Source organism: Portunus trituberculatus, chromosome 15, assembly GCF_017591435.1.
Source record: "Portunus trituberculatus isolate SZX2019 chromosome 15, ASM1759143v1, whole genome shotgun sequence".
NCBI lineage: Eukaryota > Metazoa > Arthropoda > Malacostraca > Decapoda > Portunidae > Portunus > Portunus trituberculatus.
Window position 1 is genome coordinate 21,705,566 of NC_059269.1, and position 22,360 is coordinate 21,727,925.

Here is a 22,360-nt window from a genome sequence, read left to right on the forward strand (position 1 = left end):
ATATCTTTTTTGTCTGCCTAACAGAGATCTGAGTAAATAGAAGCGTCACATATGCAAATACATCACTGATTCAGCGAAGCAAACACAAAACCATCCTATTATTATTATATTTGCTTAACAGAAAGTGGAAGGCTCAGTAGGAAAACACATGAAAGCTTTATATGTTTTGATTCGCATGTGTGGAATAATAGAAACGAGAAAAGAAATACACACACGATTTTTTTTGGATTGAAGGAAAAAAATAGATGCGAAATTAGATTATCTGTTCTGAAAAAAACACACAGACAATACATAAGCTAAAAGGCAAACGAGGAACAGAAAAAAAAGCTTAAAAACGATATCGTCACGCTGTCCTTCATAAATAACTGAAAAGTGCGAAAGAGCAAATCATTCTGAGATAACACGATTCCCTTCCCTGCAATCGTCAGTCACACCGGAGTGAGAACACAGAGGAAGACAAACTATTCCTGAATTTACCCTGACACTACAATCAGAGGGAGCAGCTCTAGGCTCGGTATAATCTTGCTGTTATCATCAACGGTCTTGTTTTTTTATATATCTCCCTCTTAATTGAAGGATGACTCCCACTGTGCAAAGATAAACAGTGAAGACTCAATATCGAAATCAAATGAGAATGAAGGGCGTTTTGCTGCCAGAACAAGTAGGAGTAAATATAAAAGAATAAAATGCATATATGTTGAGGTAATAAACGCTTTTTTATGTAAGAGAGAGGGACATCCAAGGACAGCAAAATATATAAAAAAAAAGGAAATAAAAAAGGCCCAATTGAGTGCTGGTTTTCTGGAAGATAAGTAAAGGGTTAGCCAAAATTAGAGAGCAGATGTATTGATACTTCCTTTTAAAAGAAGTCAAGTCCTAGGAAGATGGAAATACAGAAGCAGATAGGCAGTTTCAGAGTTTACCAGAGAAAGGTATGAATGATTGAGAGTACTGGTTAACTCTTGCGTTAGAGAGTGATAGATGGTTGAAATAAAAGGACATTTTTTGACAATTAGACACGTACCCGATCATGCCTAACGTTGCCCTCTTTTCTGCCTGTTATTTGTTCTTATTGTGAAGGTGTACAGTACCAATTGAGTGAAATGAGGTGCATTAGTCTGGAAATATGACAGTGAATATTTATCTGACGACCGTAAAAATGACACAACAGTTATTCTGGGTGGTAATGAAAAATACAGTGTCAAAAGTGAAATAAACCAATGTAGAAATAAAATGAAACTAAAGGAAAATATATAGACAAATAAAAAGGAAAAACGAAATAACAGGTATGCGAGACAAAAATAAATCTGTGTCCAAAATGACGAGAAAAGTAAGAGAGAGAGAGAGAGAGAGAGAGAGAGAGAGAGAGAGAGAGAGAGAGAGAGAGAGAGAGAGAGAGAGAGAGAGAGAGAGAGAGAGAGAGAGAGAGAGAATCGTAAAAAAAGAAAGTACACCTTCACAAGACTGTAAATTTTCCACAAAACAGCTTCCAAATCGACTCCAGCCACGGCTTCCACATCCCGGCGGTTCATTACTTATGAGGCCGTGTGAGAGCGTCCCCATCCACGCCCAGCATTAATGTGTGCTCAGATGGATGAGGGAAGCAGCTGGTCTCCACGGAGCTGTTGGCTGGCTAGCATGCTTTCCACGGAGGGCGAGATGATAAGAAAAGAGAAAACGATATCCATAGATGAAGGAAAGGTGAGAGAACAAACTACGATAAAGGAAAGAACAGAAAGAAGAAAGCTGCACTCCATTAGGCCGCTGACATACGATTCACGTCTCCTGTGCCGGGAAGAGACGAGAGGGAAGGGACCAGCGGGAAGAGAAACGCGAAGGAAAGGGAGAGAGAAATGGGAGTGTGGTGCAAATAAGTAAGGGACAGGAAGATAAGGTATTAGAGAGGAAGGGAAGTTACGCGCGAGAGGAGAGGCGTTATGAAGAGGGAAGGAAAGTGAATGAAAGTTATGAAAGGGAAAATGAAGAAAGGTCAAGGAAATGAACGGATGAAATGGAAAAGAAAGAAATACGAGAGTGCTGTGAAAAAAGTTAGAGTAGGAGGCAACGTGAAGAAAAGAGGAAAGAAAGAAAAGAGAAAGTATTAAAATGAAAAGACGGGAAGGTAGGGCGAAGCAAGAGCGAGGGACCAGAAAACAAAAAAAGCAGGGAGGGAGAAGAGACCAATACATGAAGAATGAAAAGAATGGAGAGAGGAAGAAGAGGAGGAAGAAGATGAAAAATGGAGGCGATGGGGATGTTGAAGAAGAAATAGCCACAGCAATGGAGGAGAAACATACAGATGGAAAGGGAGGATTAGAAAGAAAAGGAGACAAATGCATGAAGAATGAGCAGACAAGTGCCCGGTAAATTGGAGGCACAGAGTGGAAATTTCGCTCCGTCGCTGAAGAGTTAAGTCAGCCAAGGAGCCGCATTGTGCCCTCCAATGGCGGCGTGAGGAGCTCCCCGTCAGGCGGCGTGACGGCGCGGACAGATGCAGGCCAGCGCGGGTAGCTCAGGGGCAGGAGGAGGAGGAAGAGGAGGAGGAGGAGAAGGAAAATGAGGAGGAATCTGTTTTGGACGGTAAGTAGGTCAACGAAGAAGACAAAGAGGAAAATGAAGAAGAAGAAGAAGAAGAAGAAGAAGAAGAAGAAAAGAATAAGAAAAAAAGGAAGAAGAAAAATGATAATAATAATAATAATAATGATAATAATAATAATAATAATAATAATAATAATAATAATAATAATAATAATAAGAAGAAGAAAAAGAAGAAAAGAAAAGAAGAAAGGAAGAGGGAAGGAAGAAGAAAAGAAGAAAAATAGGAAGAAAGGAAGAAAAAGAAGAACAAGAACAACAACAAACGCAACAACATCAACAACAACGACTAAAGAAATATAACAAAATAAGACGAGGCCTCGAAGAAGGATGAGGTGGACTAGAAATGCGAGAGGAGAAGGAGGAGGAGGAGGAGAAGGAGGACGAGGAGGAGGCGATGGTGGCGAGAGGACGATAAGGGAACACAGATGAAGGAACCAAGAATGGTCCAGGAGGCAATTTGGAAGAGTAAACTAGAATATGGCGCTGAGTTGCACAGAAGAGAGGGAAAAAGATGAAGCGAGCGAGCGGTGCCAAGAAAAGGTCTCAGAAAAGACCGAGGATAAAGATTCCGCATACGTCTCGAAAAATATATATGCAATAAAACTGTGAGACCGAATATACTAGGATAGAATTTTTACTCCTATTACTACACACACACACACACACACACACACACACACACACACACACACACACACACACACACACACACACACACACAGAGAAACCTAGAGAGAGAGAGAGAGAGAGAGAGAGAGAGAGAGAGAGAGAGAGAGAGAGAGAGAGAGAGAGAGAGAGAGAGAGAGAGAGAGAGAGAGAGAGAGAGAGAGAGAGAGAGAGAGACGTAACATATCAAAGACACAAGAGCGACAAAGGAGAAAGATGAGAAAGAATGGATGTAAAATGTGGATGGGAGAGACACCTCGTTTGTCACTTGACACTCATAATGTGACAAGAAGTAGCGTTTAGAGAGCCAACGAGAGGCCGGTGATATATATTAGAGCAAATAACACAGCCCTCAATTATCTTGATTTATCTAAGGTATAACGTGAATGTCCTCTCTCTCTCTCTCTCTCTCTCTCTCTCTCTCTCTCTCTCTCATCTCTGCCTTTCACACACATAAAAAAATGAAATAATGTAGGCTAATGAAAGAAAAGAAAAGAAAATGTAATTGTAAAGTGTGAAGAGGACAAAAAAGAGGAAGAGATTGCACGATTGTATAAAAGTCAACATTTTGTGATGAACGTTCAGGTCAGGATGGCGATTCCAGAGTAAAAGAAAGGAGGAAATGAGTGAAACTTACAAAACAGAGTATAAAAGCGGTAAATGACAAAGCAAAGGAGAAAAAAAAACAATTGCATCAATGAAAAAAAAGGAGGAAGAAAAGGAAAACAAGAAGAGAAAAATAATGTAAGCAAAAATCGAGGCATCCAATTACATAAATCAAACAAATGGGCTAAATAAATAAATGTATAAAAACACACAGAGCATTAACAATATATTATGATACAACTATATTATCTGCCAAGACTAAAAATGCCGGTGAGTAATTACATCGTAGAGATTTAACACGGCGTTATCTTGTAAACAAACGATTTATACTCTGAGGTACACTGCTTTATCTAAATGGACTCGTTAGCACGGAGAGCATAGCAAGGCGTGCCTTTTAGTGGATCATGCTTGGCGCTCGTCCAAGACTGCGTGTAAACATGATATTATGTTATAACACGTGTCTCATGTATTTATTGCCTTCAAATTTTGCTATGTCCTCACGTCTGTGGTGAAAATATGACTTCTTCCGGATTTACCTAACGCAAAACTTACAACAAAACCAACACAATTCACGACAACCAGAATCCTCTTGACACTAACTAAGGTACGTGCACGCCGCTCTCAAATATAGTCACACACAATTCATGATTTCATAATTGTAGCAACACTGAGAACGTTTAGACAAGTGAAGGCAATATGCTCTATTCTGGCCATTAACACAGCTCTTATTTTATTTTAATCCTGTGATCCACTTATACTTATCAGGATGAGTATCACAAACACTCCACATTAGCAAACTCAGCTATGAAAGTCTCAATACTAAAACATTCACTGGTGAAGACAATATATGTACATAATTGAATAAGAAACATTCATGACAATTATAGTGGATGAAATAACAGCTGCACAGTGAAGCAGACCAGGCAGGACCATCTTGTCTCCGAGGATTCCTGGCTTTTTTGTATCCTGGAGGGGTTTAACGAGGCTTTACGGCCAATGCCTTTCAGTCTGTGTAATTGTGTCAGGGGAAGGTAATCTGGAGTCCACGTCCCCATCATCCATATGGTTAACTTGACGTCTCGTGTGTATGTGTTTGGACCTTAAGGTAATGTCACTTTTACCTCTCCTCTCCTCTCTTCTCCTTTCCCCTTCTCTCCTGTTTCTTCCTTTCCTCTTCTCTCACCAGCATTTCTTTTTCTTAACTTAACTTAAGCAACTTAGTATTTCCCCATCTGCTCCAGATTCCAGACTTGGCCTCGTATTATTCTGAGGGCGAGGCGAAGCAAGAGGGAAGACTGCACATACACTCAATAAATAGTGTCACGGCGGTACAAACTTTGGATATACCTCTTCCTGACACAGAAATATCGCTGTTCCCAAAACTTACCACCTGGGGACGCCTTGTAATCCTCCTTGATATTACGTGAAGCTACGCTGTGGCCGCGCTAATAAACTACTAATTACGGTCACGTGCATTTGCTAATGTAGTGAGAGAGAGAGAGAGAGAGAGAGAGAGAGAGAGAGAGAGAGAGAGAGAGAGAGAGAGAGAGAGAGAGAGAGAGAGAGAGAGAGAGAGAGAGAGAGAGAGAGAGAGAGAGAGAGTGTGAGAGAGATTATACAATATTAGGTGAAAACAACAAAACATAAACTACTTTTCCTGAACAACTCCTGTTGCCTTACACCTCATCATGGTAAAACTATAAACGTTGTGTCACTACGGTAAGATTTCTTAATATCACACACCAACCTTTACGTTATACCAATGCTGATACACACACACACACACACACACACACACACTCTCTCTCTCTCTCTCTCTCTCTCTCTCTCTCTCTCTCTCTCTCTCTCTCTCTCTCTCGTTTACTGGTACACCTCTTTTGAATGTCATGCCCTCAGCCCACACATCCCCAACAAGGTTCTCTATAAGAAGTGACAGCGTGTTACTTCCAGTCTTATCTTTTCATTTCCTATATGTAACCTGGCTGCGAGACGTTTATCGAGCTGCGCCTCTCCTGTGTCTCCTCTGAATTCACTTGGCGTGTCCCAACCTAACCCTCCTCTCACACCTCGCCTCGCCTCGCCCCATGCCTCACCTTACCCTTTCACGCACACGTCGCTCTGACTGAAAGGCTCCCAGGCTCAAATCAAATGGTGTTACTCGCTGCACGGCGTCTTGCTTCCTTGCCGGCGATATTGAACACATGTAGAGCAATTTAAGCTTAGTATTTAAGAGGGTGAATTCATGGCTCTTATCAGTAATGAGTCCTTTAACGGTAGTGCTCTATTCGCTGCATTCCCATTTCGTAGAATATTAAAATGCGTGTAAACCAATTTAAGTTTAGGCGATAAGTAAGCGATATCGTCTAAAACCATGCTCGTGTTTCATCACTAAGGGTAGATTCTAGTCTTAACTTCGTACTGGCGTCATTTCTCTTATAAGCCAGAAGCGTGATGGTAAAAATATGCAAAAATCTTTAAAATATACAAAGACTTTGAGGGATTCCTTATTATAAAGACAGATTGACGAAAGGCTGTGACGAAAGATGGCGTCAGTGAATGTGTGTGTGTGTGTGTGTGTGTGTGTGTGTGTGTGTGTGTGTGTGTGTGTGTGTGTGTGTGTGTGTGTGTGCAGGCAAGTAAGTAAAAAGTAACGCCTACATATGACGTTTTGCGCTCAGAAGTAAAACAAGCTCACCACAAAACGACAACAGTTCTCTCCACCTTTACTCTCAGATACCGAGAAGTATCCAGCACCGAGAAGCAGCCATTCGCAGAGACAGGCAGAAGTAAAGTTAGTAGGCGGTCAGAGGAACAAGGAAAGGAACAGGAAAATGAGAGAGGAGTAAACAACAACAAAATATCGAGACAAAGAAATCAGAAAAAAATAAAGTGGCAAGGAGAGTTAAAAAGAATGCGTTTAGGAGGAACAGATTAGCAGTGACATTAGAGAAGATTCCACTTACTAAGAGATCTAATGCGTAGCTGTAGAAGGAAATGCTGAACGTACTAATGTGTCTTGAGGTTGAGTGGTGAATATTTCTTTGATGGGATGTAAAAGCCGAAATGGAGGAGAACGACGACGAGGAGGCGGAGGAGTAGGAGGAGGAGGCGGAGGAGTAGGAGGAGGAGGAGGAGAGCGAGGATTTGAAGAGGAAAAAAAAAGTATATAACAGACGAATGAAGAAAAATAGTAATGCGGGAAAATAATGTAGAACAAGAAACTTTAAGCAAGAAATAAATAAAAAAAGGAGAAAATAAAATTATGTATGATAGGAGAGGCATGAAAAAAAATACACAACAAAAAAACAGGAGGAGGAGGAGGAGGAGGAGGAGGAGGAGGAGGAGGAGGAGGAGGAGGAGGAGGAGGAGGAAGGAGAAGAAGAGGAGGAATACGTAGAAATCAACAGCAGGAACAAAGGAAATGGAAGACAAAGAACACGAAGCAAAAACAACAAACAACAAATGACAATGGTGGATGTATCTCTTCTGCATTTGAAATTTTTGTTGTGCTTTCTTTTTTTCATCATTCGCGAAAATAACACAATCTCATGTTCCCTTCTCTCCCTTCTGCCTTTAATACCTGTCTCTGTATCTGTCTGTATCTGTCTGCGCTTATCTGAGTCTACTTATCCACCTGTCTGTGTGTGTCTGTGACTGGGTGTTTGGAAGCGAGGGAGAGAAGGAGTAGAAGGTTGCAGGTACGGTTTCAGTGGATGAGTGAGGTGAGTGTGGCCACAGGAGAGGATATGAGGAATGTGGAAGAAAGGAAGGAGGGGCGATAGGTTGATAGACAGGATAGATAGGAATTGTGGCTCAATTTTCACGTTACGACTGTTGCCCAATGATCCTTGTGTACTAAAGCCCTCTGAGTTGACACGCCGCTTTAGCTGAAAATATAGCTGCTTCATCAAGTAAGGAGCCGACAATACGTACCAAACTGATTTATCTTATTGCTCTTTATTAGAATAAGTTTATCAGAATGTTTTTGATACCATTCTTCAAATAATAATAGTGAAAGAACTGTCTCTTGAATTTTAATTAGTGTGATGATGTACAATTTTTTCATTCATTGACGTTCTTTTCTTCCTAAATCTATCTTATTGCTCTCTATCAGAATAAGTAAGTTTTTAATGCCATTCTTGTAATAATAATACTGAAATAACGATCTCTTCAATTCTAATTAGCGTGATGATGTACAATTTTTCTTCATTCACCTTCTTTTCTTCCTAAAACTAAATAATTGGAGTGAAATGTAATACAAAAAAAAAAACAGAAAACGTAATCATAATGTGAGAGTTCAGAATAGTAATATATTGTATTCATTCTATTAATTTTTCTATATAAAGCAAGATTTTCTGAGCATGTATAAATGAATAAATACAGAGAGGCAAAGAAAAGTGACCTATTATCATACAGACACATCAAAAGTAAGTGAACAGAGACAATGGTTCATCTTTTACCTCTAAACTGTTGTAAATCGTCTCTCCTTTTTATTTACGCCGCATGTATATTTACTCTTCATGTTTATTTTGCCACTGACCGCCTCCATGAAACCCTGGAAATAAATAAAAGCTTATATAAAGAATAAACGCGTGTGTTTACCGAATATTCTCGCATTTCATCCATCCGCTCTCTGTCTCTCTCTCTCTCTCTCTCTCTCTCTCTCTCTCTCTCTCTCTCTCTCTCGTCCATACTGTTCAATAACCAGGTCATCTCCACCTCTTTGGAGGTATCACGATCTGCATCAATCTTTCAAGGATAAAAGAGGAAATTCATCAAACGTTTAGCTACATTTCTTTCGTACGCCAATCTTACTCTGGCGTTAGAACTTTTATCTCAACATTTCTCCTTCCGATGTGCTTTTGCTGATTCCAGGACGAGGAGGAGGAGGAGGAGGAGGAGGAAGTCAACGATACAAGTCGAGTTCATTCCCAAATAGTTTCTCTTCCCTGTGATTTTTTTTTGCAGTGTCACGAAAGAAAATAAATTAGGTTTAGAGACGGAAGAACCGGAATAAGATGTTTCCGGATAGTAAAAAGAAGAGACATCGCTCAAAAAGAAGAAACACCCATTAAAAAAAAAAATGAACGCAGAGACGAGACAAAAAGCTGCAAAGGTGAGATGAGTATGTAAAAAATACACGCAGCAGTGAAAAGTTAAATAAAGAAAACGAAGATAACAAAGAAGAATAGATTAAAATAAAAGAAAGCCTTCCGTTGTAAAGTTGTGGAAAATGTATCCAGGATGTTAGTATTTATTTTTGGGGGCTTTTGTTTACAGCAGTGCCGGGTGAGTGCTGGCCGCCGCGTGAGATATCCCGCCCCTGAAACGGTCGCGTGTCGGGAACTTTTGCCTCGCGGATCACTCACTGTAGCTGCAGACGTGACTTTTACTGGCCCTCCCGCGCCGCCCACGCAACCCAGTAAACCTCTGCTGGGAAATTTACAGTCTTACCTCCACTTCTGACTGAATAGATACATTACTCCTTGACTGTATTGCTGACTGGCCGACTGAGATACTGAATGTGGGGACGGACTGTTTAGATTACTGACTGAGTGAGTAAACGTCCCCGTAATGATCAACTAAGTGACTCTAACTGGCTATCCGACAAACTAAATAGTGTTTGTTGAATGGGTGGCCTATATGACCCACTAAAAGTCATTGCATAAGTAAATGGCTGTCAGATTGGCTAAAGAAATAATGATAGCCTTAGTGACTGTCTGATGAATTAAGACTATTCGAATAATCAGATCAGATACATAATTTCTTGACACTAAAAATCTGAGGGAATTTCACTTAGGTGCATGTATAATAAAACCACATTTGACGATTTTCCTTCACTGCACCTTCCCTTACAATCTTGAAAAAAAAAACAAGGTAAATATTGCCAAAGTCGAATGAAGTTAGTGCTCATATAATCAGTCATAAAGACAAATTGTGACTACGTTAAGACTTGCAAACTTGTCCGTAACTGCAGTAAAATAAGAGCCATTCATTTTAGTGTTTTATGTCTTCTCTTCTCGCATGAGCAATTGCGTAATTTCCTTCTCATGTTAGGTAGTTAAAAATGTAACATGCAGCAAGCACGCATAAGACACGTGTGTGTGTGTGTGTGTGTGTGTGTGTGTGTGTGTGTGTGTGTGTGTGTGTGTGTGTGTGTGTGTGTGTGTGTGTGTATCAACAAGTAAAATGTGCTCCCGTGTGATTGTATGCATAATTACTATATGTACACTAATATTCCTGTGAGAAAATCAAATTACTTTAAACTATTGGAAATACAACCGAGCATGTCTCTCTCTCTCTCTCTCTCTCTCTCTCTCTCTCTCTCTCTCGTCTCCATCCCTATCATGATCACTTCCAGAGCCGTGCAGGAATCTTAGCTCTTCTTTTCCTCCATTTCCTGCAAACATTCTTCCTCTTAAAGTCCTTCGCCTTTCTCTGCAGCATCTCCTCCAATCTCCTTCTCTCTCCTTTCCCCTCCCTCCCTGCTGCTGCCCCGCTGAGACAGATGAATCTCGAAGAATACATCTAGCCTTGTTTCGTGACTTTTTCCTGGTGCGTCGCCTGGCGTGTCATCAATATCAGTACGACACTTAAGTGAGAGACGCAGCGAGCTGGAGGAAAAATTACGGCACAGAAAGAGAGAGAGAGAGAGAGAGAGAGAGAGAGAGAGAGAGAGAGAGAGAGAGAGAGAGAGAGAGAGAGAGAGAGAGAGAGACGGGAACATGGGATTGCAATAACAGGGAACATGTGACAGGAACGCTCAAGAAGTAACAAGACAGACTTAATGAGTGGAAAGAAGACTCTCGCCATTCTTGTCTCCTTTAAGTACATGATTACTGTACCCACGACACTTGGAATCAAAGGGCAAGTCTGGAGGAGAGTAAGAAGTAGCGGGTGTGTTGTTGGTACAGAGTCACAAAGGGTAAAGAAAACGTCGGTGAAAAAGAGCACATCATATTAAGAGAACTTCGAAGGAGTCATTTGAGCTTCTAGGATATTCTTTCACAGCCTTTACGCCACATTATCCTACCTTCGACTTCACCCACGCACCACTCACTCTACCAACACTGTGCTTCTCACCATTGAGTCATCATTAAGAGCTCCAACTGATGCTCATTAGAACACCTTGCTAACCTTTACTCACTAAAACACATTTCCGTGATAAATACACGTCAAAATCAAAACGGGCTCCCAGAAGAGAATGATGATTATAATAGCCAGTTCTCTGACATTACCGAGAATTTTTATTTATAGGCGAGGTTGTGTGGGACGAGACTTACGAGTACCTTCAAAATCACCAGTGAAGGAAAATCAAATGAGTGCAGTTTTTCTTCATGGTAAGTTGAGGTGGTGTGATATGTTTGTTTTGAAGGTAACGGAATAGTAACGGAGATGGTAGAGATAGATAGATAGATAGATAGATAGATAGAGAGAGAGCAGACAAAGAGAGGAAATAAAAAGAAAAAAATAGAAAACAAAACAATATCATGGAGAATGTGGAAAGAAAATACGATAAAAAAACACAAACATTACTGAGACTGATAAAAAATGCAAGAGTTTTATGTTTATAATGCTGAACACTGACAAGAGATGGTGCGAACATTGAATCTAGCCCAAAGCAAGAACACGTGTTATATTGAAAGCTCCGGGCTGACGCGCTACATTATCGGAATTAATACCAACCCTTCTAGACTTCCCAGTTCCAGTTTGTATCGTTCAGTACTAGTCTGCTGAATTCATTATGACTTTAATTATAACAGGAATGAGCCTTTAATTATATCTTGAAATGACTTAGGTATGGATGTAACAAAATTAACAGAATATGGTGAATACAAATGACAATAACTAATTGTTCGTGCTGCTCTGACGTGTTTCTCCTTGTTCTCCCATAAAGTGTTCTAGTACTTCTTTAGTTTATAACAGGATATAGAACTGAGGGAGCTATAGAAATGGTTATCATGGTTAAGTTAGGTTAGGATTAGCATAAAACGACAAATATGTGACTCATGTGACACGGAATAATCCTGTTATGTGTTAAAGTTGACACACCAATGAAAAATTTCCGTGAAGACTAACTGTTACAAAGAAAGGGAATATTATAATGTACCATTGGAGGACGAATCTTTTACGATCGGAGAGGTAGTGAGATCAAAGCCCGCCTTAAAGGAAGCCATCGCCTCACACCGTAGAAGACGAAGGGCGTCCATAAACTTGATTCGGAGCTCATTAGTAAAGCGATCAGAGGCTGTGAGAGGACAAGGCCACCTGCGGCTGACTGATTTCCATAGACATAATGTGCAGGTGTGTGAGAGTTAATTGAGAGAGAGAGAGAGAGAGAGAGAGAGAGAGAGAGAGAGAGAGAGAGAGAGAGAGAGAGAGAGAGAGAGAGAGAGAGAGAGAGAGAGAGCAGCACCAACACAAGTAAGTGGCGGGTGATTTAGTCAGAACAATATCTGCTACTCCAGTGCACACCACCTCTTCTTAAGCTGTTGGATACAAAGGCCATGAAGAACACTGAGGTTTAGCAAGCAAGCCTTCTTTTCACTGTTACGTGGCTTTCATAAGATTACTTTTGGCCTCAAGTAAGTTATGGTATGAACAAATGAGGCTTAATGAGGAGAATCGTCAGTGTCGAGATTCACAAAAATAATAGTTATTTCTGTAGGTCGATAAGTAAATAATCAAGATATTAGAGATTGATGTATTAGTGCTGTCTTGTCTTATCTTTCTTACATGTGTTTCATATCTAAATTCTGTTCACGTCACTCACTTAATGGTGCACGTGTTCAACCATTCCCTATTCTTATCATTTCATTTTGGTTAAAGTTTGCTGTGTATATTTGATGAGACTCTAACTTCACGGATTTCAGTATTTCACGGACTGTGGTAGACTCAAGAAGAACTGTGATGGAGTATTTTTTCTGTTCTAATATGAATTCTGCTGACGGAATTCCTTATATACAATAGCCTTCACTTATTCATTTCCCTTCTTTTTGTGGGGAGGTCAGAAACCCAAACCACATGACGATTCTCTTTCTAAATCCTTAAAGAAAATTATACGGCAAAGTTACCAGCGTGTTTCGTGTTCATCCAAAGGGGATAGATAATTCAATAAAGAGAACTACTTTCACGCAGTTGACACATAAAGTTAAGGAACTATAATTTTCAAGTCGGGCTTATCTTACTAGAAACTGATACCTATAAAACATATTCCATTTCTCCAACTTGTGTGATGTAATCCCCATCATCTTAATCATCAGTTTTGTAGAAAAAATATTAGCTGGATTTTTCTTTGAAGTAGGTGCTGACACAGGGAATAATAAGCAGGAGAGCCAGCCAATATCATAAAAGGAATGTATACGTAAGGATCTTTTTAACAACCTAATTCTTATATAATTTCATCCTTGAGGCCAAATGATAAAAATAATTATACTAGTTTGTCATTTCTGTTTTTATATTATACATATCACGTGTCATCCTTTGCCCTTTACTTTCCACACTTATAATTGTCTAACATATTCTCCTACTACATCTTAGCGCAGATAAAAAGCTGCAGCCGCATTAGTGACTGGCAACACAGGAATTCCGCAACACTCGACAAGTTGATTGCCTCTGCCTGACACGTGTTGCTGCCATGGTGTGGAGAGCCTGACGGAAGGCTGAAATGTGCAGTGGTGGAGGAGGTGGCGAGAACCTGTTGTGAGAGGATACAATATTCCAATCAATCAGCGTTTTCTTCGTTTAATTCCGTTCACAAAGCGTAAAGGAAAAACAAAGATCGAAAAATACAAAAACGTACCTGTTACCCAATTCATGAAGGGTCAGAGAGGGCGGCTGTGGGAGGAACAAGGAACACCTTTGAAACAAACACGCAATTGCCTTTTGTTCAGAATTTCCTGTGGAGCGTGATATCCTTAACCGTTCATCCAGTGCTCTCAATTTCTCTTTAGCACGAGATCCCTTCCCTCTCCCTCGCCCCGTACATGTAACCCCCTCGCTCTCAACACTTAATACTTCAACACACTCTGATGCGTGCAGGGCTCGCAGTGTTATTTCCACGGTGCTGCCCTCTGTGATGTACGAGCCACTTTATTTTACCGGTGAAGGCAATATGCCAACGCCGTGATTAAATATTGCGGGTAATATGACTGCATTGACCCCATTCGATTGGTTCAGGTTATTAATTCATATTTCAATAGCGGCGTTCCGCCAGCAAATGGGAAGCGAGGACGAGAGAGATTAATCATAGCTAACGGCGCTACCCAAGACTCACTTCTGCTAATAGCCTTCGTCTCATCCTTCCTGCCAGGGAACTCCTAACTGGCGTGCCTTGCAGGAGGAGGCTATCACATCAGCTCAATCATATCGAAGTAGTAAGGAATGTATGCCTCCACGAGAAAGCTGTCTGGCCGGAAGCATGAAGGACATCCTTAGGGCGTCCTTCACACAAACTTCCATCACGTATGAGTCGATGGAGAATTTTAGTTTATCGTTGTTCTAAAGCATTTCCACTGAGTATCTGCCTCTCAGAACTTCATGGGTTCTTCTGAAACGACTAGTTCTCTGCATCCTTCCTCAGAAGTGAAGAGAAATATAATCCATTACAGATCCGCCTCGTCTAACAACTTTTGCTTTCATTGGAATGCATCCAGTGATGAAGTGGTTATGGATCGTCGAGCCCGATAGGTTTCCAAGGATCACAGAGATGCAAAATGAATTTCTCAAGAAGTATTGAATAAGCCAGAGATGAACGACTTTACATAAATCCTGCAGCAAGCGTTTTGGAGAAGATATAGTGTTTGGGAAGATGCAGTTCCTGTATCAATGCTTTAGGTGAAGTCATCTGTTATACATTCTCTCAACTGAGAGGAGACATTAACTTGAAAACCTGTTGCCACTGAAGCTTCAGATCAAAGACACGAACCTCATCCTATGACTCAGTGAATGCAATGAAAGGGATGTCTAATGAAGGTAAAATGAATCAAAGCCAAGTTATTATTACATAACACCTCTTTACCCCCTCCACACACACACAAACACACACACACACACACACACACACACACACACACACACACACACACACACACACACACACACCACTCCCACAAAGAGAGAGAGAGAGAGAGAGAGAGAGAGAGAGAGAGAGAGAGAGAGAGAGAGAGAGAGAGAGAGAGAGAGAGAGAGAGAAAGAGAGAGAGAGGAACGAGGAGACAGTGTTAGATGATCCAAAGAGACAGAGGCGAGATAACAGTTTGGTTAATGGGACAAGGAGCAAAAAAGTCGCATCACCAATACATACGCAGGATAACCAAAAGTAAGTGAAACGCGAGTATCAATGTCCCAAGACTTTTACGCTAGACATTCTTGTAAGTAAATCTCCGGCGCTTGAGACCAAACCTTAGTCGTTCTTTTAAAATCTGTGAGTTTGTATTAATTCTCACTGAAACGTTAAATTTGTGAACCATTATAGAGACAGTGTTAGATGATCCAAAGAGACAGAGGCGAGATAACAGTTTGGTTAGTGGGACAAGGAGCAAAAAAGTCGCATCACCAATACATACGCAGGATAACCAAAAGTAAGTGAAACGCGAGTATCAATGTCCCAAGACTTTTACGCTAGACATTCTTGTAAGTAAATCTCCGGCGCTTGAGACCAAACCTTAGTCGTTCTTTTAAAATCTGTGAGTTTGTATTAATTCTCACTGAAACGTTAAATTTGTGAACCATTATAGAGACAGTGTTAGATGATCCAAAGAGACAGAGGCGAGATAACAGTTTGGTTAGTGGGACAAGGAGCAAAAAAGTCGCATCACCAATACATACGCAGGATAACCAAAAGTAAGTGAAACGCGAGTATCAATGTCCCAAGACTTTTACGCTAGACATTCTTGTAAGTAAATCTCCGGCGCTTGAGACCAAACCTTAGTCGTTCTTTTAAAATCTGTGAGTTTGTATTAATTCTCACTGAAACGTTAAATTTGTGAACCATTATAGAGACAGTGTTAGATGATCCAAAGAGACAGAGGCGAGATAACAGTTTGGTTAATGGGACAAGGAGCAAAAAAGTCGCATCACCAATACATACGCAGGATAACCAAAAGTAAGTGAAACGCGAGTATCAATGTCCCAAGACTTTTACGCTAGACATTCTTGTAAGTAAATCTCCGGCGCTTGAGACCAAACCTTAGTCGTTCTTTTAAAATCTGTGAGTTTGTATTAATTCTCACTGAAACGTTAAATTTGTGAACCATTATAGAGACAGTGTTAGATGATCCAAAGAGACAGAGGCGAGATAACAGTTTGGTTAGTGGGACAAGGAGCAAAAAAGTCGCATCACCAATACATACGCAGGATAACCAAAAGTAAGTGAAACGCGAGTATCAATGTCCCAAGACTTTTACGCTAGACATTCTTGTAAGTAAATCTCCGGCGCTTGAGACCAAACCTTAGTCGTTCTTTTAAAATCTGTGAGTTTGTATTAATTCCCACTGAAACGTTAAATTTGTGAACCATTATAGAGACAGTGTTAGATGATCCAAAGAGACAGAGGCGAGATAACAGTTTGGTTAGTGGGACAAGGAGCAAAAAAGTCGCATCACCAATACATACGCAGGATAACCAAAAGTAAGTGAAACGCGAGTATCAATGTCCCAAGACTTTTACGCTAGACATTCTTGTAAGTAAATCTCCGGCGCTTGAGACCAAACCTTAGTCGTTCTTTTAAAATCTGTGAGTTTGTATTAATTCCCACTGAAACGTTAAATTTGTGAACCATTATAGAGACAGTGTTAGATGATCCAAAGAGACAGAGGCGAGATAACAGTTTGGTTAGTGGGACAAGGAGCAAAAAAGTCGCATCACCAATACATACGCAGGATAACCAAAAGTAAGTGAAACGCGAGTATCAATGTCCCAAGACTTTTACGCTAGACATTCTTGTAAGTAAATCTCCGGCGCTTGAGACCAAACCTTAGTCGTTCTTTTAAAATCTGTGAGTTTGTATTAATTCTCACTGAAACGTTAAATTTGTGAACCATTATAGAGACATCAAGTTAGTGTCCATTGCTTTACCCTTATCAATTACTTAATTAACACGGGGCATCTTATATTTGCACAGAGTAAGAGACAAAAACATGCTTACATTTTATATTTAATCTACAATACAAAAGAAGTTGTAAATAATACGCAGGAATATACTTCTCCAAAAGGTTGATGGTTCTTCTCATTTTCCGTGTATAAATGTGTCAAACGAAAAAGAAAATACAGACCACATAACTAATTTACAATGGAGCCAATAACGATGCCGCATTTCCGCAGTCCATTAGCCTGTCACTCTCAACTCATATTGTTTGCATTTTCTTTTAACATCAAGCTCTCTGACCTGCTGGAAATTGTCAGGTTGTGAAAGAAGAAGACGAAGAAAAGATTACCTTACCTTACCGCTGTGCCATATCCTTCAGGACGTCGGCAACCATGGACTTCCACTCTCTTCTATCCCTCGTGCCTCTGATGAACTGTCTACTCGTCATCTTTCCTCGTGCTAGCTTGACCAATCCATGTATTTCACTCTCTGTCTTCCCTTACAATACTGGAAGTTAGAGTGGCACATTAACCGTGTATGACTTCACCACACGGAATCTATAACTATTAACATTATATATTTTTCTTAAGAAGATTGTACCACATGACACGTAAAGAAGAAAAGTATGAAATGTTTATACTATTTCGAAATACAGTCATATTAGTTAAGATATATTAATATGACACATAGCTGGAGATCCTTGACGGTAATTAATCCACACCGTTTCATTGTTAGGTGTTATTGTATTCCATATGAGTCAGGCGATACGTATCCAGGAATATCAACACTGCCAAGGACATTACAGACACAGGCGAGTGTTGTTCTGAAAGGCTAGCGAGCAGGAGGTATTCTTCTTTATAATAATATCAATACAAGCCCAGTGCGCGTCGAAAACACAAAACTCTTACTCCAGAAGTCATAGCGAATAGCAGTCTCATCCTTGGAGCCTCGTGCATGACAGTAGGTAACGTGAGACAACACTGCGACGTCGGGATTAGTCTCGATAAGCTGCCCTCATACATGCGAGGTGGCCGAAAGAAGATTGGAATGGCTGAAAACTATTATTCTAAAATCCATTCTATGAAGACACTTATCTATCTCAAAAAATGGAAAAAAATAAAGAAATAAACAATATAGAATACGTGCATTTAATAAGACCGTTCCTAGAATTGTTTTTGGAGAAGTGTTGAATTCTCGTCTCTCTCTCTCTCTCTCTCTCTCGCTCGCCGGACAATCCCTGGCTGCACTTTCAAAGGGAAGGTGTTTACTCAATAAATTAGATGAAGAGCATCCCTGCGCCGCGGACCCTTTCACCAGTCCATTATTAAAGTGTCAAAAAAGGCTGAGTAAGTGTCGGCAAACTCTGGGAACTCCACACTGACAATTAATTCTTGGTCTTGACTTTTAAATATGAGACTTGGAATGCTGGCTTAGAGTTTTGGAAAGAGAGAGAAAAGAGAAAGAAAAGAGAGAAAAGAGAGAGAGAGAGAGAGAGAGAGAGAGAGAGAGAGAGAGAGAGAGAGAGAGAGAGAGAGAGAGAGAGAGAGAGAGAGAGAGAGAGGACCAGAACAAACAAGACACAAAGAAATGGAAGCCTTTTTAACACTCACCTCAAGCCACTCACTCGCGACTCACTCAGGCCAAAAGATAGGTTCTTAAGTGAATGGATATTTTTCCCTCCTCTCTACACTTTACCATTAGACGACGGAAATTATGTGACACTGATATTGAAAACTACTCCCTGGAATCCGAGTGTCTATCGCCATTTTAGACTTCAGCATAATTTGTCAGTTGTATCCAAATTACGCGACGCTAATACAATCTCGATGGTGTGGTACATTAGAAACTGATAGAAATCAGGTGCAATGTAGTAAATATAATAATAATCCTTTGATAAACCTTACTAATATTTAAATAGGATAGTTCTCTCGTTGACATCTTACTTACCGTTGATCAACATTGAATTTCCTCATCATTCTCTACATCTTCAAACATTACATTACGTGCAATGAATGAGGAAGACGCAACATTACTCTGGCGTTGTCTTCGTAACAACACCAAATTTTACTGGTCTTAAAATCAAGAACTCTTGTTGAGGGTAACTAATAGCGGCCTGAGCAGTGTGGCAGAGAACACTAGGGAAATATCAAGAGCACAGACGCGTCTCCACGATACGTTCCATTTGCTAACCACTAGGATAACAACGAACATCTTCCCTTGTTGCTCCCCTGAGTTCTCTTCCGCTACATTTAAGCTGGAAGTAGTTCAAAGGTTGCAGGGGAAGGAAAATCTACTTTGCTGAAGGAAACAAAACATAAATCGATTTCTACAGAACCAAGTTTACCTTTTATATATTGCCATAATTCATACAAGTATTTAAAAGCAAAATGATACAAATTGAAGACCTCATCCGTCCTTTCAAAATGAAGTACAAGGATTTTTTTTCAATTATGCATCATAAATTAGCAAGGAAAAAAAAGGAAATTCACTACCTTGGAAGCAGGAAAACCGAAGACCTACCGAAGTGCACACTCGAACCAATTACAGCCACTCGTACATAGCATCTAGGAATTCCCCGAAACCCTCGACCAATGAGAGTACTTGAGACTCAGACGAGAGGGCACGGCTTGATGCGGAACCCAAGAACCTTTAGACTGCGATTTGCATTCTCTCTCTCTCTCTCTCTCTCTCTCTCTCTCTCTCTCTCTCTCTCTCTCTCTCTCTCTCTCAGACATGTTAAGTGAGTTTACTAGAAATGCATGTCAAATTATAGAGAAGTGAATGAAGTGTGCTAGATGGAGGGGAGTATCGAAGAAGGCAAGTGGTAAGGGAAGGAGAAAAATCGAGTAAGCGCGTAAGGAAGCATGAAAATAGTTCAGGAGAGCGCGTGAGCAAAGTAAGATGCATTAAAGTAAGCGTTTAGTAGGACAAGAGAGAGAGAGAGAGAGAGAGAGAGAGAGAGAGAGAGAGAGAGAGAGAGAGAGAGAGAGAGAGAGAGAGAGAGAGAGAGAGAGAGAGAGAGAGAGAGAGAGAGAGAGAGAGAGAGAGAGAGAGAATCATGTGTGTGGCCTGATATAAGGAAGATTCTATTAGCATCAAAGGTACCATAGTCTCCATGTATAAAGTCCAGAAGTGGTCAGTGTAACTCCTCAGGTTACGATCGATGTACTTGTGTTTGTACCATGCCTCGGAAATAATAACATAAGAACATAAGGAAAAGAGAGAAGCTGCAAGAGGCTGTGCTGTCAGACCTACACGTGGCAGTCAATGTGTAAGCAAAGCAACCCAATTCCACCTAACATCCCCATCCATAACATTAAATTTGTCAGTTGTGTCTAAGTTACGCTGCGTTAATACAACCTCGATGGTGTGGTACATTAGAAACTGACATAGAAATCAGGTGCAATGAAGTAAAAATAATATCTTCGTTTAAAGCTCCATATTGACCACTTCAGGAGTTATGATGGAAATTTAAAAGGATGTAAAAAAAAAAAAAAAAAAAACAGGAGTTAATAGATTGTGGTTTTTGATTCTGTAAATTCTGGGAAGTGAATTAAAATCATCCTCTTATCGTTCCTTTGACGTCAAAATGAACTCTGGCACACTCGATTTTGGTTCTCCTTTAACTAATGTATTTAACATGTCAGTATTATTCAGCAAATTTGAAAACAGTAAAATTTTTAGAACTTTCCTTTATGATCGGAATCTGGAAAAAATACCAGATTGTTGGACATAAAAAAACACCATTAAAATTACAGTTTTTAAACACTGGAAAAGTAAAAATCACCCTCCTCTCTCTCTCTCTCTCTCTCTCTCTCTCTCTCTCTCTCTCTCTCTCTCTCTCTCTCTCTCTGTAATGTAGACTACCTCCATACAAACAGTATTACCTTGTCTCCCTTCTCCCTCCTTCCCTTTCTTGGAGAGACGCAAAGGGCAAACTGAGACTCCTCTTTCTCTGCTTTCTTAGGAGCGACACAACAAACAGTGATGAAACCCTAGACTCCTCAGACACTTTTGAGAGAGAGAGAGAGAGAGAGAGAGAGAGAGAGAGAGAGAGAGAGAGAGAGAGAGAGAGAGAGAGAGAGAGAGAGAGAGAGAGAGAGAGAGAGAGAGAGAGAGTAATTATTAATGCATATTGTATACGAGAGTTGACGAATCAATTCACGTACCAATTTATTATACAAGTGTGAATACATTATACCATGCAGGTGTTGACGCTTGCATGAAATTTCAATCTAATTTATCATAAGGGGTTATTTATATTCTCACTTTGACAATCAGTTTTTTAATACTTTTTTATTTTCTCATTTAACACAGTTCTTTTTATTTTCTTTCTTATTCCTCTCTCCTCCGCATTTGAAATTCTCCTTAACACGCAAGATTCTCCAACACAAATGAAATTCTGCACATATTTCTATCAGGTTTAGTTGCTTCATTACCGAGATGCCGCGCAGGGCAACACCTTCCCACCCACAAGCACTTACGGCCTCCTCTTTGCTGCCCAATTATGTACTTGCCCCAAAATTCCACCAACACCTCTGCCACCCACTTCCAGCCAGCAGATATCCCTCCACCCTCGCCGGTGCCTCTTTTTCCACCAGCCACTCCGCCCCAAGCACTTCCACCGCCCATCTGCACCTCACACCCAGCCTGTTATCCCATCACACAGTGGCCTCTGCTTCCCTCTGTACACAGGTCCCCTTCAATTCCCCATTACCAAAAGCTCTTGACAAACCCATCATCCCTTAATTCAAGCACTTTCCATTCCGGGGCACAGGCGCGCAGCTCATCTACGGCACCCCACTTCTAAAACCACCCTCGAAGTCATTAGCAAATTTTGTCTAGTGTCCCTGCAACCCGGCACACCTCGCCCCGCAAGGCACAAGCACTTCTTCCCCTTCCTGCCGCTGATCACACGCAGCAACCAGTGCTCCAGGTCACGCCACGCGGGGCCTCATTATGCCGCGTGAGGCAGGTCAGCGCGGCCTCCGGGGAGCCATAGGGCATACAAATGAGCCCAGGCAAAACATGTATGCTCTCTTATTTATTTACTCGTAATGACGGAAATTGGTCATCGGGTCAGTGATTTCTTCTTGATTCTGGCCACTGTTATGCGTGGTGGTGTTTGCGTAGCAGTGTGTGTGTGTGTGTGTGTGTGTGTGTGTGTGTGTGTGTGTGTGTGTGTGTGTGTGTGTGTGTGTGTGTGTGTGTGTGTGTGTGTGTGTGTGTGTGTGTGTGTGTGTGCGCTCATGAAAACTCGTGTACTATGTTATTAGTATGCAAACAGGCTCTGTCTTTGTCTGACGTTGTGTTTATGGTGTCGCGTTTATGTTTCCTGCTCCAGAGAGAGAGAGAGAGAGAGAGAGAGAGAGAGAGAGAGAGAGAGAGAGAGAGAGAGAGAGA